Source organism: Leucopleurus acutus (assembly GCF_964270905.1).
Source record: "Leucopleurus acutus genome assembly, chromosome: 3".
In the NCBI taxonomy this organism is placed as follows: Eukaryota; Metazoa; Chordata; class Mammalia; order Artiodactyla; family Delphinidae; genus Leucopleurus; species Leucopleurus acutus.
The window spans coordinates 93,214,936-93,233,447 of record NC_139145.1 but is presented as its reverse complement, the minus strand read 5'-3'; positions in this window follow the sequence as shown (position 1 = coordinate 93,233,447).

Genomic DNA, 18,512 nt, shown 5'->3' with positions numbered 1-18,512 from the left:
CGGGGCAAGAAAATGTCCTGAGGAAATAAGTATTTCTATGACCAAACACCTTCGTGTAATTATTCAATGTGTATTACATAAGAGTAATTTGATTACACAATTATGTAGCCCATTAAACATAGCAGCAATTCTAGAGTACACTTAACTTGCTCTTGTGTATTCCTTAATTTCAGATTACCTTTACTCTTTTTTCAGAATTCCTGAGCATTCCAAAATTCAGATGTATCAAGAAGAAAGTATCCAAGTAGAAACCAAAATCATAAACCAAAAGGAAATACCTGTGATATTCATTAGCTGTTTTTTACTGTAATTTGTTGTGATTTATCATTCTAAATAAATGTTCATTTTCACACCTAGTTTTCTATTTGTAATTTTATACTCTTTTTCTGGTATGGGGTCCAATCAAATTAAGTTTCAGACTGCACAAAACCTGAATCTGCCACTGAAATGAAACCAACCCCAAAGGCCATGGTTTACCTGGCCTGCTGGGTGGAACATGGCTGACTTTTGGGAAGGCAGGCTCAGGCCATGCTTATTTCAGGGTATAGTTCCACAAGTCCTTATCCCAATGATACAATTCTAAAAGTTCTGAAAACCTAAAGATATGTTTATTATTTGGCATCAAAACTCATTTGTCAACAAAACCTAGCTGGAACTGACATGAGGCTATTTATAATCTTGACTGATCTCACTTACTATGAATATTCATATATTTTGTTGTTGGGAACATTAAAAATTGAATTTCATATGATGCACAATTCCCACTGAGGGTTTTACAGAATTTATTTTAAAACTAAAAAAATTTTTTTTAAATTCTGAAACACATCTGGTCTCAGGGAGTATAATGAGGAATTTGGCATCTGTGCTTACTTTCCACAGTTGCCTCCCATGGGCAGGACCCATGGAGTTAAGCAACCTATGAGGATTATGATAAGTTTTTCAGAATATTTGATAATATCTGACTAGTGTGATCATGGATATACAATCCCTGCCCTGGGTTCCTAAAGATGCTGTTCCCAAAAGAAAACTGATATAATGGGAGACAAAATTTTATCTTATTATTAGGGGTTGCTGAACAACACTAATGCATACCTGGATATAGAGCATGTGACTTGGGCTTGAAGTCTACATTAGATCTACAGCATCTCTAAGCCCAATGTAATGGTTAGCACACTCAAGCACATATTAGCATGTGACCTTGGGTGAAACCCTCCCTGTGAAAAAATAAGATTATCTTATACTACCTACTAGATATGTAACATATATAAATATAAATATATTACCTGCTTTATGGATTTGTTTTGAGCTTTAAATGGCGTAATACAGGTAACATACTTAAAACAGTGTCTTAAACACTTAAAACATATAGTAACCACCTAGTAAAGGTAGCAATTATTGTTTTATTATTGGTGTGGAGAGAAAGGGATGACAAGGTCCCCAGAAGGGCCCACATCCACTTACAAAGGCCACTGCCTCAGAGCTATATTAGTTAAGTTATAAAAATGTAGCCCTGACTCAAACAGGTACTTGTAGATCAATGTTCATAGCAGCATTATTCACAATAGCCAAAAGGTGGAAACAACCCAGGTGTCCATCAATGAATGGATGGATAAACAAAATGTGGTATATACATACAACGAAATTTTATCCAGCCTAAAAAAGGAATGAAATTCTGACACATGCTACAACATGAACAAAACTTGAAGACATACAAAAAGGCAAATATTGCATGATTCCACTTTTATGACGTACCTAGAGTAGTCAAATTCATGGAAATAGAAAGTAGAATGGTGAAGGGCTAAAGGGAAGGGGGGAAAAGGAGTTGTTCTTTAACAGGCACAGAGTTTCAACTTGGGAAAAGAAAAATTTCTTGAGATGGATTGTGGTGATGGCTGCACAACAATGTGAATGTATCTAATGTCACTAAACTGGACACTTAAAAATGATTAAAATGGTAAGTTTTATATTATTTTTTATCACAATTTTTAAAATAAATGTAGCCCTAGCTCCTTCCTTGACCTGCTTGTGAAAGTCATTACTTGTGAAGTTCATTACTCCAAGCTAGTGTTCATTCTGATTGGCCAGTGCTGTGTCTTACTGGCTCTTAAATACTCTGAACTTACCCCTGAATGAGACAGTCCCTTAGGTGGCACCTTGGTCTCTTAGAGATGGCCCTATTAATTCATCAGACATGCTCTACTTCATTAGCCATCAGGGACAAGCAAATCCACAATGAAATACCACTACACATTCTACAGAATGGCTAAAATTAAAAAGACAGAAAGTACCAAGAGTTAACAAGAATATAGAACAACTGTAATCTCATACACAGCTGGGTAATATTTACTAAAGCTGAACATATACACACAGGCTTAGCCCAGGGCCCAGCTATTCTATAGTAAATCTATCTTTCCCCACACTTCTCATCTTTGAACAAAGGGACATTTACTCAGGGTCACTGTCTACCTACAAGGAGACCACAAATACTGATTGCATTCCCTTCTCAGATTTACAGTAGGAGAAGCATTTTGACATGTATACCTTTAGCTCAATACTAGGGCCTCACAGGCATTTCTATAATGCAGCTTTCCTATAACAAAGTGAAATTTTCTACCCCTCCCCTGCCTGGTTTTCTGATTTAATAAAGTTTATAAAACTACCAGCATCCAGCATGGACTGCTGCCAAAGCTGTTCCTTTCTATGCTCCACCTTTTTTTTTTTTTTTAATCAACCAGGTTCCAATGTACACTCTTAGTCCCTTTCTCTATTTCTGAATGAAAAGATGGAAGCAGGGACAAGCATTCAAACCACCTTAAAAAGCAGAATTCACACATTAGAGGAGTACCTGAACAATTTTCTGGTGGGTAGAGGCCAGGATAAGTGTGTAACCTAGCTATTTTTTCTCAATACAGCTCTATCTTCTTCCTATTTGGTAAGAACATGTCTCAAACTTGACATTAAGTTTTCTGATAACCTTAGCTTTCAGCACAAAGTTACAGCTTCTTCTAGTCTCTAATAACATGTAGTGGAAATATGAGGGAAGCTGCATCAAGTACTCCAAGCCAGACACCATTTGAAACCAAACACTTTCCCTTTTTAGATTATCCTGCAAACGATCACAAATTCCTGTCTTGTACATTTATACATTCCCTCTACCCACAACCCTAAACCTTTCTGGTAATGTTTGATACAGATATTTGCTTTATGAAATTTTGTATTTGATGAAAATTCTTATGGACTCTTAGCCTTTTTTAGAATATGACTCATTATATTTCTTCTAGGATAAAACTTGAACTTACTCTATCTGCCTACTTGACAAACATGCATGTATTGTCCTTGTCTTTGCCCTTCACACATTCGTAATAAAGCACTTTCCCATTTGAGACCTAGAGTCCTTCCCTTTCCAACTATCCTGACACATTTGCCAGTTGGCAATCCACCACGATTTAAGCTTCCATTTGCACAGTGTTAGATTATTGCTGGGCAATATTTCCCATTCCTTGATGAGGCTGTGTGGCTACTTCTTGCAAATGGTATATGAACAAAAGTGGTGAGTATGACTTTGGGGCCAAGGAACATAAGAAGTAGGTGCATCTTCTCCATAATCCTTTTTTAAAATCTGCTTTCACTAGCTGAATCAGAAAGCTCTGAGGTCCTTACTGTTGTAGAGATGAGATGGAAAGAGCCTGACTCTCGGAATCATTATGTTGAGGAAAGAATCTTGCCTACTTGAAACATCTGCAGTGGACCATTATGAGAAGGAGAAATAGATTTCCATTGTTAAACACAATTTAGAAATTTATTTGTTATAGCTACTAACTTAAATCTAACTAAATTAGGTACTGAGGCTCATTCTACTCTTCACCTTTTGTTCTAGCCGATATCTAGCATGGTTTCATTAGGGTCCCTGGGTCAAAGATGCCAAACACATCACCTCAACAGACATACATACAGCCCTGGAAATTTTCTATCACTTCTTCCTTTGAAGCTTGTACTGTATTTGACCTTACTTCAAGTTCTATTTCCAATGTGAGATTATGTCAATAGAAAGAACTGGCAATCCAAAGACTACTGGCTGACCAAGTCCTTTCTGTCTTACATTTTCTATCTCACCACTCCTCACTCATTCCTCAGGGGATACCTCCCACCAACCTCCCCATGCCAGGGGGACGATCTTTTACAATATTAAACTACCTTCAAACTGCAGTAGCAACAACAGACTCAATTTCCACTAAGTGTCAAAAACAGTGTCCTCCTTGCCTTTAGTAATCTGAGTATCTGCCAGTAACCCAGCTGTTTAGATATTCAGGACAGCCCTTTTGTCTTCTGATGGTTACAAGAAGCTATAATTAATGCCCCAAAGGTACAAATACCACACACAACCCTTTACACAAACTAGTCAAATCCAGATATATCAGGCAGAAGAAAACTGCCTGGACATGTTAGTCATCACAAAAACTACTTTCACATACATAAGTTAGAGAGCAAGTTGTAATATTGGCTTCAACTTTAAGGCATGGCCATGTTCCAATACCTTACTTTTAGAAATCTGGTCTCACCATTTGAAATCAAAGTTGGTATGCAGGTGGTGCCAATGGAATTTTCCCACCACCCAACTGTGCCTGTAAGGGACATAGGATTCAAATGAAATCTTACAAGCTTTGGTTATCAACCAGGGCTTGTGCCACATAGCTGTCCTTTCCTATTGTTAGCCCTCCAAGAGACACAAAGACTTTCACTAGGCAAAAATAATACCACAACAGTTATTACAGGAAGGAAGAGTCATTCATCATTGGAATATTTTAGCAAATGTATCACAACAGACTGATGGCACAACTCACGTTCTAAGGCCAAGAACAAGAATTACATGTTTATTTTAAGACAGCAGAAGAGATAAAAACAGATTGAAAAACATATGATATCCCCTCCAGCTCAAAGCTCTACAAACAGCTATGGCATTTGCAAAGTTCTGCATGTCTTCTCAAATGTGGTTTCACTTTTAATGTGTGCTGACATCTTTCTCTGTGTGCAGAAATAAACGGAAGAACAACAGTTTGTGCCTTTAATTTTTCTTTTGCTACTGGATGAGAAGAATAGGGAAAGAACCCAGCAATCTTTATTTACACTGAGCTGCCATATATTGTGAATGGACACTAAGATATAGTTTTCCTTCAGTGATTCCAAATTAGTATAATGAAAACATTCATATCCCTTGAGTCACTAAATCAGTATAAAGCAGAAGAGACAAAGTAACCATGGTGACTCCTTATATTCTCCTCTGGAGCAGACATGAATGAAATAAACAAGTGAGACAACTGGGGAGAAATATTCTTTTCCAAAACAAATCAGTGGTAAAGAAACTACTTGAAGGCCAGACTTCACAGAACTACACAGAGAACTGGAGCTTCAAACTGTAATTTTAAAATTAGTGGAAAGGAGAGACCTTCAAGATGGTGGAGGACTAAGACGTGGAGATCACCTTGCTCCCCACAAATGCATCGGAAATACATTTACACGTGGAACAACTACTACAAAACACCTACTGATTGCTGGCAGAAGACCTCAGACTTCCCAAAAGGCAAGAAACTCACCATGAACCTGGCCGCCGAGTGGCTGACAGGGTCTTAGTGCTTGGCCAGGTGTCAGGCCTGAGTCTCTGAGGTGGTAGAGCTGAATTCAGGACATTGGCCCACCAGAGACCTCCCAGCTCCACATAGTATCAAATGGCGAAAGTTCTCCCAGAGATCTCCATCTCAATGCTAAGACCCAGGTCCACTAAACGACCAGCAAGCTACAGTGCTGGACACCCGACGCCAAATACCTAGCAAGAAAGGAACACAACTCCATCCATTAGCAGAGAGGCTGCCTAAAATCATAATAAGGTCACAGACACACCAAAACAAACCACCGGACGTGGTCCTGCCCACCAGAAAGACAAGATCCAGCCTCATCCACCAGAACACAAGCACCAGTAACCTCCACCAGGAAGCCTACACAACCCACTGAACCAAACTTGGCCACTAGGGGCAGACACCAAAAACAATGGGAACTACAAACCGGGAGCCTGTGAAAAGGAGACCCCAAAAACAGTAAGTTAAGCAAAGTGGAAAGAGAGAAATACGCAGCAGATGAAGGAGCAAGGTAAAAACCCATGAGACCAAAAAAATGAAGAAGAAATAGGCAGTCTACCTGTAAAAGAATTCAGAGTAATGGTAGTAAAGATGATGCAAAATCTTGGAAATAGAACGGAGGAAATACAAGAAACGTTTAACAAGGACCTAGAAAAACTAAAAAGCAAACAAACAGTGATGAACGACACAATAAATGAAATTAAAAATTCTCTAGAAGGAATCAATAGCAGAATAACTGGGCAGAAGAACGGATAAGTGACCTGGAAGATAAAATAGTGGAAAAAACTACCATAGAGCAGAATAAAGAAAAAAGAATGAAGAGAATTGAGGCCAGTCTCAGAGACCTCTGAGACAACATTAAACACACCAACATTTGAATTACAGGGGTCCCAGAAGAAGGAGAGAAAAAGAAAGGGACTGTGAAAATATTTGAAGAGATTATAGTTGAAAACTTCCATAATACGAAAAAGGAAACAGTCAATCAACTCCAGAAAGCACAGAGAGTCTCATACAGGAAAAATCCAAGGAGAAACATGCCAAGACACATATTAACCAAACTATCAAAAATTAAATACAAAGAAAAAATATTAAAAACAGCAAGAGAAAAACAACAAATAACATACAAGGGAATCCCCATAAGGTTAGGAGCTAATATATCAGCAGAAACTCTGCAAGCCAGAAGGGAGTGGCAGGACATATTTAAAGGGCTGAAAGGGAAAAAACCTACAACCAAGATGACTATACCCAGCAAGGATCTCATTCAGATTCGACAGAGAAATTAAAACCTTTACAGACAAGCAAAGGAAATTCATCACCACAAAACCAGCTTTACAACAAATGCTAAAGAAAATTCTCTAGGCAGGAAACACAAGAGAAGGAAAAGACCTACAACAACAAACACAAAACAATTAAGAAAATGGTAATAGGAACATACATATCGATACTTACCTTAAATGTAAATGGATTAAATACTCCAACCAAAAGACATAGACTGGCTGAATGGATACAAAAACAGACCTGTATATATGCTGTCTACAAGAGACCCACTTCAAATCTAGGGACACATACAGACTGAAAGTGAGGGGATAGAAAAAGATATTCCATGCAAATGGAAATCAAAAGAAAGATGGAGTAGCAATTCTTATATCAGACCAACTAGACATTAAAATAAAGATATTACAAGAGAAAAAGAAGGGCACTACATAAGGATCAAGGGATCAATCCAAGAAAAAGAAATAACAATTGTAAATATTTATGCACCCAAAACAGGAGCACCTTAATACATAAGACAAACGCTAACAGCCATAAAAGGGGAAATAGTAACACAATCATAATAGGGGATTTTAACACCCCACTTTCACCAATGGACAGATCATCCAAAATGAAAATAAATATGGAAACACAAGCTTTAAATGATACATTAAACAAGATGGCCTTAATTGATATTTATAGGGAATTCCATCCAAAAAACTCAGTATAGACTTTCTTCTCAAGTGCTCATGGAACATTCTCCAGGAGGGATCATATTTTGGGTCACAGATCAAGCCTTGGTAAATTTAATAAAATTGAAATCGTAACAAGTATCTTTCCCGACCACAATGCTATGAGACTAGATATCAATTACAGGTAAAAATCTGTAAAAAATACAAACACATGGAAGCTAAACAATATACTACTTAATAACCAAGAGATCACCGAAGAAATCAAAGAGGAAATCAAAAAATACCTTGAAACAAATGACAATGAAAACACAATAACCCAAAACCTATGGGATGCAGCAAAAGCAGTTTTAAGAGGGAAGTTTATAGCAATACAATCCTACCTCAAGAAACAAGAAACATCTCAAATAAACAACCTAAACTTACACCTAAAGCAATTAGAGAAAGAAGAACAAAAAAACCCCAAAGTTAGCAAAAGGAAAGAAATCATAAAGATCAGACCAGAAATAAATGAAAAAGAAATGAAGGAAACAATAGCAAAGATCAATAAAACTAAAAGCTGCTTCTTTGAGAAGGTAAACAAAATTGATAAACCATTAGCCAGACTCATGAAGAAAAAAAGGGAGAACACTCAAATCAATAGAATTAGAAATGAAACAGGAGAAGTAACAACTGACACTGCAGAAATACAGAGGATCATGAGAGATTACTACAAGCAACTGTATGCCAATAAAATGGAAAACCTGGAAGAAATGGATGAATTCCTAGAAAAGACAACGTTCTGAGACTGAACCAAGAAGAAATAGAAAATATAAACAGACCAATCACAAGCACTGAAATTCAAACTGTGATTAAAAATCTTCCAACAAACAAAAGCCCAGCACCAGATGGCTTCACAGGCAAATTCTAGCAAACATTTAGAGAAGAGCTAACACCTATCCTTCTCAAACTCTTCCAAAACATAGCAGAGGGAGGAACACTCCCAAACTCATTCTACGAGGCCACCATCAGCCTGATACCAAAACCAGACAAAGATGTCACAAAAAAAGAAAACTATAGGCCAATATCACTGATGAACATAGATGCAAAAATCCTCAACAAAACTAATGGCAAACAGAATCCAACAGCACATTCAAAGGATCATACACCACGATCAAGTGGGGTTTATCCCAGGAACGCAAGGATTCTTTAATATATGCAAATCAATCAATGTGATACACCATATTAACAAACTGAAGGATAAAAACCATAAGATCATCTCAATAGATGCAGAAAATGGGTTTGACAAAATTCAACACCGATTTATGATAAAAACCCTCCAGAAAGTAGTCACAAAGGGAACTTACCTCACCATAATAAAGGTCATATATAACAAACCCACAGCCAACATCGTTCTCAGTGGTGAAAAACTGAAACCATTTCCACTAAGATCAGGAACAAGACAAGGTTGCCCACTCTCACCACTATTATTCAACATAGTTTTGGAAGTTTTAGCCACAGCAATCAGAGAAGAAAAAGAAATAAAAGAAATCCAAATCAGAAAAGAAGAAGTAAAACTGCCACTGTTTGCAGATGACATGATATTATGCATAGAGCATCCTAAAGATGCTACCAGAAAACTACTAGAGCTAAACAATGAATATGGTAAAGTAGCAGGATACAAAATTAATGCACAGAAATCTCTTGCATTCTTATACACTAATGATGAAAAATCTGAAAGAGAAATTAAGAAAACACTACCATTTACCACTGCAACAAAAAGAATAAAATACCTAGGAATAAACCTACCTAAGGAGACAAAAGACCTGCATGCAGAAAACTATAAGACAATGATGAAAGAAATTAAAGATGATACAAACAGATGGAGAGATATACCATGTTCTTGGATTAGAAGAATCTACATTGTGAAAATGACTACACTACCCAAAGCAATCTACAGATTCAATGCAATCCCTATCAAACTACCAATGGCATTTTTCACAGAACTAGAACTAAAAATTCACAATTTGTATGGAAACACAAAAGATCCCGAATAGCCAAAGCAATCTTGAGAAAGAAAAACAGAGCTGGAGGCATCAGGCTCGCTGACTTCAGAGTATACTACAAAGCTACAGTAATCAAGACAGTATGGTACTGGCACAAAAAGAGAAATATAGATCAATGGAACAGGATAAGAAGCCCAGAGATAAACCCACGAACATATGGTCACCTTATTTTTGATAAAGGAGGCAAGGATATACCATGGAGAAAAGACAGCCTCTTCAATAAATGGTGCTGGGAAAACTGGACAGCTATATGTAAAAGAATGAAATTAGAACACTCCCTAAACCACACACAAAAATAAACTCAAAATGGATTAAAGACCTAAGTGCAAGGCCAGAAACTATAAAACTCTTAGAGGAAAACATAGGCAGAACACTCTATGACATAAATCACAGCAAGATCCTTTTTAACCCACCTCCTAGAGAAATGGAAATAAAAACAAAAATAAACAAATGGGACCTAATTAAATTTAAAAGCTTTTGCACAGCAAAGGAAACCACGAACAAGACGAAAAGACAACCTCAGAATGGGAGAAAATATTTGCAAACGAAGCAACTGACAAAGGATTAATCTCCAAAATTCACAAGCAGCTCATGCAGCTCAATATCAAAAAACAAACAACCCAATCCAAAAAATGGGCAGACCTAAATAGACATTTCTCCAAAGAAGATACAGATTGCCAACAAACACATGAAAGGATGCTCAACATCACTAATCATTAGAGAAATGCAAATCAAAAGTACAATGAGGTATCACCTCACACCAGTCAGAATGGCCATCATCAAAAAAATCTACAAACAATAAATGCTGGAGAGGGTGTGGAAAAAAGGGAACCCTCTTGCACTATTGGTGGGAAATAAATTGATACAGCCACTATGGAGAACAATATGGAGGTTCCTTAAAAAATGAAAAATAGAACTACCATATGACCCAGCAATCCCACTACTGGGCATATACCCTGAGAAAACCATAATTCAAAAAGAGTCATGTACCACAACGTTCATTGCAGCTCTATTTATAATAGCCAGGACATGGAAGGAACCTAAGTGTCCATCGACAGATGAATGGATAAAGAAGATGTGGAACATATATGCAATGGAATATTACTCGGCCATAAAAAGAAATGAAACTGAGTTATTTGTAGTGAGGTAGATGGACCTAGAGTCTGTCACACAGAGTGAAGTAAGTCAGAAAGAGAAAAACAAATACTTTATGTTTACACATATATATGGAATCTAAAAAAAAAATGGTGCTTAAGAACTTGGGGCAGGACAGGAATAAAGATGCAGTCGTAGAGAATGGACTTGAGGACACGGGAATGGGGAAGGGTAAGCTGGGACGGAGTGAGAGAGTGGCATGGACATATATACACTACCAAATGTAAAATACATAGCTAGTGGGAAGCAGCCACATAGCACAGGGAGATCAGCTCGGTGCTTTGTGACCACCTAGAGGGGTGGGATAGGGAGGGTGGGAGGGAGACGGAAGAGGGAGGAGATATGGGGATATACGTATATGTATAGCTGATTCACTTTGTTAAAAAGCAGAAACTAACACATCATTTTAAAGCAATTATACTCCAATAAAGATGTTAAGAATAAAAGTAAAATGAAAGCCCATAAAAAAAATTTCCATGTATCCATTTAATCACATATCTCCTAGCTCCCAAAAAATAAATAAAGTAAAATATAAATAGTGGAAAGAAATATTAAGGAGCTCTAATGTGAAACAAATATAGGAAGAAAGAGAAAGAAACGGCATGCCAAGAACTGTACTGATTAGGAAGTGGGCAATTTAATTTCTTCTGGAGAGTAAATCTCCAGCATGAATTAATTTGCTTCATGCTGAGTCCTGCTGGTTTTTCTTCTTTCCTCAATCACTGTTTATTTCACAAAATCAGCACTCACCTATCTTCTATGATTATTTCATTTCAGGAGGATTTTCTGACAAAGCAGTTAGCACAGCTAAACTCAGCTCTGCATGTAATGTGTAAACACATTGTAATGGCCTGCCTAGGTGTGGGGATTACTTATTTCATCCTGGAGTCAACACTGTTTTGATGCTCTACTTCCCCTCAAGTGACATCTCTCAGAGATATTCCTGAATCTACTTCCCACAGTGTGCATCTTTCATTGACATTTACCCAATGCATACGTTCTGATACAAAATCAGGAAAGACCTATGTATTCTTCTTTCTAAAGGAGAAGTGGGTCATGGAACATAGGTGATGAAACTAGTAAATAATACACAAAATGTCGTTTAAAGATGAAAACTGGCATTGATTTCTTTGTTACTAACCTCTGTGTGGATGTCTAAACTCTTCTGAGTTCTCATTTTATGCACATGAGTCAGTATAATAGCAAGGTTTATTAGGATTCAATGCTGTGACATTAAAAAAAACAAGGCTGGTATCTCAATGGATTTCTTTTGGCAGAATATTTAAATAAAGATTATTTGAAATATGGTACATTTAGAAATAAACAGCTAAAGATCCTCTTAGTGTCACATAGTTTGTTTTTCACTTTGCCTCAAAGACAAGCATGACGCATAGAGCCTTTTCCTTTTATCTTTATTTCAGCTTCTTTACTGCTTCTGATTAGTGACCTCAATTGAGACTCATTGCTCATTGCAAAGGCTGCTAATGGACTGTTTGAGCCTGAATTTGTCAGGATGGAATATTCCTTCTTCCCAGACTGAAGGCCAGGGTTTTTCCATCCCCAGTCCCTTCTTCCCCAGTCCAGGGTTTTTCCATCCCCAGTCCCTTCCAACCCCAGTCCCAGAGTTCTAGATAATGATTGTCAGGTTATTCAAACTGATAATTGTGTTTTTCCACCTTTTAAAATAAACTTCCCCTTTACCACGTTCTTTGTAATGATATCTGTAGTCTTTATATTCAATAGGAAGCTGTTGGGCTGCCTCAGTTTGAGCCAAGGCATTTTCTTATAGAAACCCATCACCGGAGAGAGGATCATGAAACCACAGATTCATATAGATCTTCACAGTGAACCCTGACCATAAGATAACCTCTCAGATTATTATCCTATTGTGATTACATCTATATTTTTCACTTGCATGCTTTGTCACTTTAGAGACATGAAAATGCTGTTCATTGTTGCTAGGAGATAGGTGACTATGGCAACAGTGTGGGACAGAGCCAGATGGAGTGCCTAATGCATAGTCGTCGGGTTATGCTCTTTTTTGATCTCTAAATGACTCCATGGCAGTCCTGAGCAACAAAGCCCCAAATCACTGCCTCTTCAGCTTGTTTCAAAAGATATGCCACATGGTTTCTCCTCACAGGTTGGCTCTCCCCATTTAACAAGTATCTTTTTTGTGGTTAACTATACACCACAAGGTGGTCTGAAAAAGGAAAAAAGCTGGATAACAAGGGGGATTATCACTACTTAACTGTGTTTTCATACTGTTACTAATTTAGTTCAGATCTAGGGCCATATGCTTCCCCTCATCATTCCACTGAACTCCTAGCGACTTTCGTAGAAGTTCCATGCAAAGAGTGAGGGCAACATATGGCTCTAATAGTGGTTTGTTCATTCCTCAAAGATTTATGGGTGTTTTCAAGTCATTAATCATTATCGTTAAGACACCCTTCAATGTCTTCAGAGAGGAGTACTTTCACTGATCTGAAGGAGACTCACCACACAGCCATATCAAGTATGAAAAATAATGTTTCTTTTTCCTTTAAAAACTTGGAAAGAAGAGAACAATATTGACTTGTTTCTCTTACAATCGAGTGAGAAGGCAACAAATTATAGTTATAAATGGTCATAGTGATATAGCTTTTAGTCTAAAAATAATTTGCTTATTGAACCAGGGAAGTCTTAATCTATTTACTCAACATTTTTCATCATGTCACTCCTCCTCAAAAAACTATGATTCCCTATTACCCACTACATCAAACCCAAATCCTGGTCCTCCTCCATCTGTGCCCCACGAATTCATCTAGCGTAATTTATTCTCCAATATAAATCTTTCCTCTCATCAGATCAGAGGAATTATTTCATTATCTCTCCCCTCCCACTTCCACACTCACTGCTTTTCACACAGATTATCTCTATTTCTATTTCTGTATCTTTGCTGTTGCCACTTCCTAAAATGCCTCCTCCATCTTGAATGCTCATTTTGGTTCAAATATTTATCAGGTACCTACTTTGTGCCTGGCCCCAGGCTAGACGCAAAATGAGAGTTCCACATTAACCAGTGAGGGCAACAGATCCATAAAATTAACAACGGACATCATTTCTGAAGTGTTCACTACACACAGGACTCATTGAGACACTATTCCTTATTTAATGCTCAGAATAATAATGTTGTTATTATCATTTCTAGCTTACAGATGAAAGATTTACTCAACTGGTGAAGGGTAAATGATTTGCCCTAAGTCAGAGAGTCAGTTAGCAGTAAAACTGGGTGTAGATCCCAGGCCTGTCTCATTTTTAAAATGGTATTTATATTACTGTTTTGACACACTGAGATACTTTCAATAATGTAAATGTGTATCTTTTGAGGACAGGAACCACTAGAGGAGAGAATGACCAGCTCCATTTGGGAGGGTCAGAAAAGAATTCCTAGGGTTTAGAAAGGGGTTAATTTGTAAATAAGGAGTTTGACAGTGAACATAGTAGGGAAAGGACATTTTTGGAAAAGGCTGAACTTCGAATTTTAAGTCCTTTTCAGCTTCTTTTAATTTCAGTCCTCTCAGTTCACCCGTTTCCCTGTTCTAAAGTGCAACTCAATGCCTACCTCTTCCATAATGTTGTCTATCTGCACATTAACCCTTGCTCATCTCATTCTTCTCTAAACTCTGATGGCACTTCTTTTCCATCAGTCCTTTTAGGTCTTGATTTAGGTACTGCCTTGTGCTGCTCCTCAGTTAGCTGGACCATATAGATGTTGAGGGCAGGAGCCACACCTTTCATCTATTCAGTATCTTCCAAAAACCTAGAGCTGTGTCAGGAACATCATAGGTGATCTGCACATACCCCTTATTGGCAGTAAGTCTTCACATCTGTATCATGTTTATACTTTGTAAATTCTTTCATTTATGCAGTCTTTTTAGATCCTTATAATACCCAGTGAAGTATGCTGGCTTGCTGCTTACAATCCCCATTTTGCAGAGTAAAGGAAACTACAATTCGGAGTAGTTCATTGCAAAACCCAGAATTACGCTGGTGATAAATAAATGATACATCCAGGAAAAGAATCTAAGTGCTTTCTCCACTATCCAATTTTTAATTCAGAGAATTATTGATAGATGGATCAAGTTCCATGTTTTAGCAGATGTACCGAGTCTCATGTCCACGCTGTCACTACTAAACCTGTCATATAATTTTCTGTCTTCACATAAGTATCCAACCAATCTCAGAGAGACCTGCAAAATATTTCACTTCAACCATTCAACCATTTGAGAGTTGAACCAAGGGCAAAAAAGGGATTTTGAAAATGTGCATAAAGTAGCATGGTGTCTACTCTTGTCCACATCAGATTCCTGAAAGAACGAGCTTAACAAGCCTCAGACTGACTGTAAACAGCTGGTGGATATTTCCCAGCCATCTGCTGACTTCCTTCTCCAGTTGAGAACCATTGAGAAAGTCACTAACATGGTTGTGACTGGGATGAATTGTCCTGCTCATTAATCAAAGACTGCGGAAAAATAACCAAATTTGACTCTCCCTGCTGAAGGCTGAACACATTGTCAACACCCAGAGGCAGGGTACAACATAGGATAAAATGTCTTCCCGGGTTTCCCTGGTGGCGCAGTGGTTGAGAGTCCGCCTGCCAATGCAGGGGACACAGGTTCGTGCCCCGGTCCGGGAAGATCTCACATGCTGCAGAGCGGCTGGGCCCGTGAGCCATGGCCACTTAGCCTGCGCGTCCGGAGCCTGTGCTCCGCAACGGGAGAGGCCACAACAGTGAGAGGCCCACGTACCACCAAAAAAAAAAATGTCTTCTCTACATTTTGCTTTCCCTAAAATGGAAAGACCTTCAGCCAGTGGCCCCAGGAATATACACTTTGAGCACATATCCCAAATGAAGGTAGGAGCCCAAAGTAAGCCCTTTATAGGACCTCTTTGGCAGAACACTGTTTTATCTCACTGGAAGTCAAACCTGACATTTTCTTGCCATTTTCAACTCATGAGCCAGCAAGTAAACATGTCATAAAGCATTCACTGAGTCTCAGAGGGCTTCTTGGATTGTCCCTCTGTCCTGCTCTTCTGCCTCCAGAACCAAAGATATTTCTCCAACATTGACCACTGGAACAGAACTCAAAGGAGGTGTGTGAGTTCCACTCACCAGTGGTTCTGTTTAGAACCTTGAAGCTAGCTGCTCCGAAGTGTGTCTGCATTTAACACTACCCCTCCTTTCCTCATCTCTTTCTCTTTATTAAAATTTTTATTGGAGTATAGTTGATTTACAATGCAATGTTGTGTTAGTTTCTGCTCTACAGCAAGTGAACCAGTTATACATATACATATATCCACTCTTTTTTAGATTCTTTTCCCATATAGGTTGTTACAAAGTATTGAGTAGAGTTCCCTGTGCTGTATGGTAGGTCCTTATTAGTTATCTATTTTATGTATAGTAGTGTGTGTAAGTTCATCCCAAGCTCCTGATTTATCCCTCCCTCCTCCCACCTCCCCGGTAACCATAAATTTGTTTTCTACATCTGTGACTCTATTTCTGTTTTGTAAATAAGTTCATTTGTACTTTTTTTTTAGATTCCACATATAAGTGATAACATACGATATTTGTCTTTGTCTGACTTACTTCACTTAGTATGATAATCTCTAAGTCTATCTGTGTGGCTGCAAATGGCATTATTTCATTCTTTTTTATGGCTGAGTAGTATTCCATTGTATATATGTACCACATCTTCTTTATCCATTCAGCTGTCAATGGACATTTAGGTTGCTTCCATGTCTTGGCTATTGTAAATAGTGTTGCAATGAACACTGGGGCGCAAGTATCCTTTTGCATTACGGTTTTCTCTGGACATATGCCCAGGAAGGGGACTGCTGGGTCATATGGTAGTTCTATTTTTAGTTTTTTAAGGAACCTCTATACTGTTCTCCATAGTAGTTGTACCAATTTACATTCCCACCAACAGTGTAGGAGGATTCCCTTTTCTCCACATCCTCTCTCTATAGCATTTATTGTTTGTAGACTTTTTGATGATGGCCATTCTGACCAGTGTGAGGTGAAACCTCATTGTAGTTTTGATTTGCATTTCTCTGATAATTAGTGATGTTGAGCATCTTTTCATGTGCTTTTTGGCCATCTGTATACCTTCTTTGGAGAAATGTCTATTTAGGTCTTCTGCCCATTTTTTGATTGGATTGTTTGTTTTTTTGACATAGAGTTGCATGAGCTGTTTGTATATTTTGAAGATTAATCCCTTGTTGGTTTCTTTGTTTGCAAATATTTTCTCCAATTCTGTGGGTTGTCTTTTTGTTTTGTTTATGGTTTCCTTTGCTGTGCAGAAGCTTTTGAGTTTAATTAGGTCCCATTTGTTTATTTTTGTTTTTATTTTCATTACTCTAGGAGGTGGATCAAAAGAGATATTGCTACGATTAATGTCAAAGAGTATTCTGCCTATGCTTTCCTCTAAGAGTTTTACAGTATCTGGCCTTACATTAGATCTCTGATCCATTTTGAGTTTATTTTTGTGTATGGTGTTAGTGTTCTAATTTCATTTTTTTACATGTAGCTGTCCTGTTTTCCCAATCCACATTCCTTTCCTTACTTCTGTCACATTATTCTGCACAAGCTGTTCTCCCCAACCCAGTATATGGCTTTAAGAGAAGGGATTTGTCATTTCTTTTATTTCTCCACAGCCCCCTCTCCAAAACATTGGCACCCTGCTTTACATGTAATATATGATCAGTAAATAGGAGGTAAATTATATTTACTAAACTAAGGCACCAAATTCAGTTGACAGGGAAAAAAATAGTAAAAATTTTAAAAGTATGGAAAATAATTCAATTTTACTAGTAAGCCAACAAAAAAGGTATATATTATTTTCACCTATATACTTGGCAAAGATCATTTTAATTTTTTCTTCTTTTTAAAAAAATTTATTTTATATTTTGTAATGATACTTTTCAGTGGTTCATGCAAGAGTACCATGCTCCAGGGCTGCAAGAGTACCATGATCCAGGGCTGCAAGAGTCATTTTGTAAGTAAATCGCCAGAAGTTATTCAATCCTGATCAAATTCTTAATGACATGCTGTTCTCTGCTTCATGATCAGATACCCACCCCAGGGATCTGGCTTCTTATCACTGACTTTGTCACAACAGCTTTCCAAGTTTCCCCTGTTCCTATCTCTGTTGATCCTGGTGATGATTTCTTTCTCTCTCTCTGTTGGATCTCTCAGCCATCCAGTCCACAAAAACTGCACCACAGCAAAAGAGGGTTTAGAGCCGACTTTGTACACAGCCTGCTCCCTCCCCATTTTGACTTATTACCTTCTACTGGCCATTGAGGCCATCGAAGTGCCCTCCACATTTTTAAGGTGACTATATACTGATGAATTAATCTTGATTTTCTTCTACTGTGCTAAGTAAAAAATAACTCACATAAAATATTTTTAATGTTTTTAAAATGCCAGATCCTTGTTTTCTCAGTAAATGTATCCCAGTTCGGGTGTGGAAGGGGCAGATTCAGAGAGGGCTTCAAAATCCTTTTAACCTATCTGTACACACAAGTTATTGGCAAAAAAGCATTAACTTGCCTCATGAGCACGTCAATTAGTTCTCAAGTATGCCTTTCTTATACTGCCTTCTTTACACATTTTTTCCATGAATAATATATTTTCTTCCTTGAAAGGATGTGGCAGTAAGAAATGAGATGAAAGGAGCATACACAGTATGCATCCATGT